The sequence below is a fragment of the Triticum urartu genome, chromosome 3A (assembly GCF_056163025.1).
Source record: "Triticum urartu cultivar PI428250 chromosome 3A, HENAU_Tu73, whole genome shotgun sequence".
Taxonomy (NCBI): domain Eukaryota; kingdom Viridiplantae; phylum Streptophyta; class Magnoliopsida; order Poales; family Poaceae; genus Triticum; species Triticum urartu.
In genome coordinates, this window is record NC_141875.1 from 503,500,135 (window position 1) to 503,505,759 (window position 5,625).

At 45.0% G+C, this 5,625-nt stretch overlaps 1 pseudogene across 1 annotated transcript; it reads right to left on the reverse strand.

Moving 5' to 3' along the window:
- Nucleotides 1–1,257: 1,257 nt before the first annotated feature.
- LOC125544676 (anthocyanidin 5,3-O-glucosyltransferase-like) lies at nt 1,258–5,002 on the reverse strand (annotated as a pseudogene). The gene is made up of 2 exons (XR_015619197.1): nt 3,430–5,002; nt 1,258–3,082 (listed from the first exon to the last, which is right to left on the reverse strand). The product of XR_015619197.1 is annotated as an anthocyanidin 5,3-O-glucosyltransferase-like (transcript).
- Nucleotides 5,003–5,625: the final 623 nt, after the last annotated feature.

Genomic DNA, 5,625 nt, shown 5'->3' on the forward strand with positions numbered 1-5,625 from the left:
ATAGCGGTCGATGAGTGGAGTAATGGTAGTAGATGCAGGCAGGAGTCGGTCTACTTGTCTCGGACGTGATGCCTATATACATGATCATACCTAGATATTCTCATAACTATGCTCAATTCTGTCAATTGCTCAACAGTAATTTGTTCACCCACCGTAGAATACTTATGCTCTCGAGAGAAGCCACTAGTGAAACCAATGGCCCCCGGGTCTATCTTTATCATATTAATCTCCTACTAGTTAGTTATTTCCTTTGCTTTTTTACTTTGCCTTTATTTTACTTTGCATATTTATCACAAAAATACCAAAAATATTATCTTATCATATCTATCAGATCTGACTCTCGTAAGTGGCCATGTAGGGATTGACAACCCCTATTCGCGTTGGTTGCGAGGATTTTTATTTGTTTTGTGCGGGTACGAGGGACTCACGCGTAGCCTCCTACTGGATTGATACCTTGGTTCTCAAAAACTGAGGGAAATACTTACGCTACTTTGCTACATCATCCCTTCCTCTTCGGGGAAAACCAACGCAGTGCTCAAGAGGTAGCAGTTTCTAGTAGTGTTGAATACATCTTGTAGTTGATGCTAGTTGGTTTATTTGGTGGAAGATCATATGTTCAGATCCTTAATCATATATTATACTCCTCTGATCTTGAACATGAACATGATTTGTCAGTAGTTATGTTTGTTCTTGAGGGCATGGGAGAAGTCTTGTTATAAGTAATTATGTGAAGTTGGTATTCCTTCAATATTTTGATGATATGTATGTTGTTCTTCCTCTAATAGTGTCGTGTGAATGTCTACTACATGACACTTCACCATGTTTGGGCCCAGGGGAAGGCATTGTGGAGTAATAAGTAGATGATGTGTTGCGAGAGTGACAAAAGCTTAAACCCTAGTTTATGCATTAATTTGTAAGGGCTGATTTGGATCCATACGTTTCATGCCATGGTTAGATTTATCTTAATTCTTCTTTCTTAGTTGTGGATGCTTGCGAGATGGGGTAATCATAAGAGGGTTGCTTGTTCAAGTAAGAACATCACCCTAGCACCGGTCCACCCACATATCAAATTATCAAAGTAGTGAACGCGAATTAACTAAACATGATGAAAGTTAACTAGACAATATTCATATGTGTCCTCGAGAATGCTTTGCTCACTATAAGAAGTACTTTCTGCTTGTCCTTTGCTATAAAAAGGAGTGAGCCACCTTGCTACACTATTGCTACTATTGTTTGTTGCTACTTGTTACAAATTACTATTAGATAAAATGAGAATAAACAAGACATGAGAGACACAAAGTTTTACATACAAACCCTTGTGGAGAAAACCACGGACGCACGAAGGCGCAATCACTGTGATGGAGGAGTATTACAAGCACGAGACGACATGCAGTCGTTAGGTGCGACTACATGGGGTATATGTGAGAGACAATACACAAGAGTCCTTGGAGGACAAGTAAACGAGTGGTACTCGTACGCGTCAATGCCAACGCAACACCCACAACATGTGTACCACGTCTAGTCCAAGGCGGTAGAATTTGGATCACAATTTAAAATCTCCACATTGAGCCAAATTCCCTCTGGTAGTCCAAGAAAGTAAATACTCAATCCAAATTAGCATAAACACCTTGGGCGTCAAAGTCTATAGGACTAGTGACAAATACCAACTAAGCTTGAGCAAAGCTCTAACTTATTGGTAGGAACTGGCTTTATCATCATATCTGCAGGATTATCATGAGTACTTATCTTTCTTATCTTCAAATCGCCTTCAGCAATAATATCTCGAATGTAGTGAAATCGGACATTAATATGCTTTGTTCTATCATGACACATTGAATTCTTTGTAAGACATATTACACTTTGAATGTTAGAAAATATGGTTAGGCAAGATGAATCTTCACAAAGGTCGGCATACAAACCTCTCAACCAGATAGCTTCTTTGCATGCCTCAAAATAGCCATATATAATCGGCACCAGTAGTGGAACAAGCCACAATAGACTACAAAGTTGCTCTTCAACTCACAGCGCAACCACCAATGGTGAAAACATAACCTGTGAGTGATCTTCTCTTATCCAAATCACCAGCAAAATCAGAATCAACAAAACCAATAAGTGAATCTCTAGTTTTCCAAACTGCAAGTAAGCATTAGAAGTACCACACAGGTATCTAAAAATCCACTGAACTACTTTCCAGTACTCTTTTCCAGGATTAGCCATGTACCAGCTAACAACACTCAATGCATATGAAAAATCTGGACAAGAACAAACCATTGCATACATAAATGAACCAACTGCACTCGAATAGGAAACTCTAGATATGTACTCAATATCTGCATCTAACTCGTTACTGACTTGGCATTATGCATATTAAAACGATGAAGAACTTTATCAATATATCCCTTCTGACTTAGATACACTTTTCCTGATAGTCTATCTCTGGATATTTCCATGCCAAGTATTTTCTTTGTTGTACCTATATCCTTCATCTCGTTATTGAATTGCTTGTTTAATTCATTAATCTCCGGCATACTCTTTGAAGCAATTAACATATCATCAATGTAAATGAGCAAATAAATAGCTGAACCATTGACAGTTTTCAAATAAATACAGTTATCATAATTAGACCTTTTGAAACCTTGGGAGAGCATAAAAGTGTGAAATCTATTATACCACAGTCTAAGAGATTGCTTCAGTCCATAAAGAGATTTTATTAACTTACAGAAAAGCTTTTCTTTTCCAGGAATAACAAAATCTTCAGGTTGTTCCATTTCGATATCCCCTTCTAATTCTCCATGTAAAAATGCAGTTTTAACATCTAATTGTTCAAGCTCAAAATTATGCATGGCAACAATACTGAGTAAAGTGCAAATAGAGCTATGCTTTACAACAGGAGAAAAAGACTTCATTATAGTCAATACCTGGAATCTGGCTATAACCTTTATCAACTAACCTTGCTTAGTATCTTGACTCATCATTAGGAGAAACACTTTTTTTTCATGTCCGAAAAATGTTGAACTTGCTGGAATGCCTGTTGTGGCATGTATCTATGGAAGTGTTCTCCAAGGTCTTGTGTTCCGAGAATCTGCTGAAGAGTAATATTCTTGTTGTTAGAGAAATAACTAAGCTCCCAGACCCAATGTTAGATTTGGCATATGGGTGCTCACATATTTTTTGGATTAGTTCCAGTTTTTTCAATACTATTCTTTTTGGTGGTATATTCGTTAGACTACAAAATGATTGTGATGACTTCATCAATCTCACGATCTTCCGGCTCAGTTTCCAAAAGTGTTCATATAGGTAGGATGGGCTCATGCGTTCATATAGGAATAAGTTTGCCTGAGTATTGTGCGTCCCCAGTGTGTTTCTAAAAAGAAAATCCAACATTAAGTAGAGTTTACAAGCTTCGCATCAATCGTGCATGGTTGAGACCTTGGAAATGTCCATGTCTTTGAGGAATTGGGCAAACGCCAAGTTGGACGAGCCCCCTTCCTGGAGCGCCTCAGCCGCCGCATCCTTCGCTGCCGCTACCCGCACCCTGAGTGCCATGCCTCCCTCGGACGCCATAACCCATCTGACCTTCTCCTCCACCTCCTCGGCCTTAACCACCTCTTCACTGTAGCCTCTCATCTCCACCCCGAGCTTCATTCCCTCCACTATGTGCACCTTGTTCACCTTCTGCTCCGCGTACAGCGGCCAGCACAGCAGCGGCAACCCTGCCGTGATGCCCTCCAGCGTCGAGTTCCAGCCGCAGTGCGTCATGAATGCGCCGGTCGCCCTGTGGCGCAGGACCTCCACCTGCGGCGCCCAAGACTTCACCACGAGCCCTCTGTCCTTGGTCCTCTCCAAGAACCCTTCCGGCATGAGCGCGTCGAGGTCAGGCTCCAGGAGCGGATCGCCGTGCTTCTGGTCGGGACTGTGCGGGCTCCTTACAACCCACAGGAACCTCTCCCCTGACTTCTCCAAACCAACTGCAATTTCCTCGAGCTGCTTAGTGGAGAATGTGCCCAGGCTGCCGAAGGAGAGGAACACCACGCTCTGGTCCGGCTGCGCGTCCAGCCAGCGGAGGCACTTGCTCCTTGTCTCCGCCTCCCGAGACCAACGGTCCAATGCAGTATACCGGCGGCGTCGCACGACCAGGGACGCAAAGTCCGTCGTTGAGAGCGCTCAGTGCGGGCTCTTCCAACGAATCGAAGGAATTGATAAGAATTCCTTTCGCCTCTGCCATTCGCTCAAACATGCGTAAGACGTACACGAGCGCTTCGTCGTCGCCGATAACTTCGGAGGGCAGCTCCGAAGCCTTGAAAGGAGGAACACCCGGGAAGGTAATGATGGAGTCGCCGAGCTCTTTTACCTTGGCCGTATTGCTGGCGAACTTGCTCGGCAGGTTGAGAAAGATGGCGAGGTCGGCGGCAGCGGAGGCGAACGAGTAGTAGACCGGCAGCTTGAGCTCGGCCGCGACGTCCTGGGCGTCGACGCAGAACATGTCGAGGACGAGCGCGTGGACGGCGGGCAGCGAGCGGAGGAAGTCGCGGAGGGGCGCATTCATGGCGGCGAGCAATTGGATAACCTTGACGACGTGGTGCCTGGGCGCGCCGTCGGGGTTTGAATCTGCGGGCGGCGACGGCAGGACGTGGAAGGCGACGGAGGGGTTGGAGGCCCTCGCGCGGGCGACCGCGGCGGAGAAGTCCGTGGACTCGACCTGCGGCTCGACGAGCGCCACGGTGACGGCGAGGCCGTGCTTGAGGAACAACTTGGCGACCTCCACCATCGGCACCAGGTGGCCGACGCCGAGGCCAGGGTACAGGACCACGGTCTTCTTCATCGCTTCACTTCACTCTTCTAGCTAGTAGGAAATGGTTTTGGGTTGGTTTGTGTGTTGTGCCTCTGCTCTGCCGCCCTGCAAACAAACCCACCGGGAACGGGGATAATATAGTGTGGCCTGCTCGAATCCAGTCAAATTTGGACATGGTGGTGGTCTGGTAGAGCAATGCATGGCGACGTGAGACCGTGAGCTGAGCTCAGCGACACATGTCGACAGAATTTAAGCTCTGACACGGTGCCTGAAGCGGCCGTCGTAAAGGGACAGCTCCACAGTCCTCATCTCATCCAGAGTGGCGCCTTTGGGAGTGGTAACGTCATCCGTGACGGTACTCTCCGTGGAGCCTTCTTCCCGCGAGTTTCCGCCATCCCGATCTGCTCTTCGGATCGACGCCGGCTTCTTCTAGAAGGCTTTGTTTGCTCGCTCTTCAGAGCATTGCCACGAGCCCACGAGCACAAGTTACATTTCTCCTACTCACATGCCGATCGCCCATCGACTGCCATTATTGATACATAGTACTCCCGCGACTACAACTTTTAGGCTGGTCGATAATGGAAGTATTATGCATACTAACTAAGTAATTTTGATGAGGTGACATAGAATTAAATGAAAAAAAAAAGGCTTAAGTATCATATCATGATACAGTATCATATTAAATGATGTGCTACTTTATGTCATGCATGGCAATAAATATAGTCATCTATGATACCAACATATGATATTACGGAGGTAGTATTATAAGTTGTAGTATCATGCATGTCTTAGGATATAGTATCATAGACTAGTATCATATTAGTATATGATAC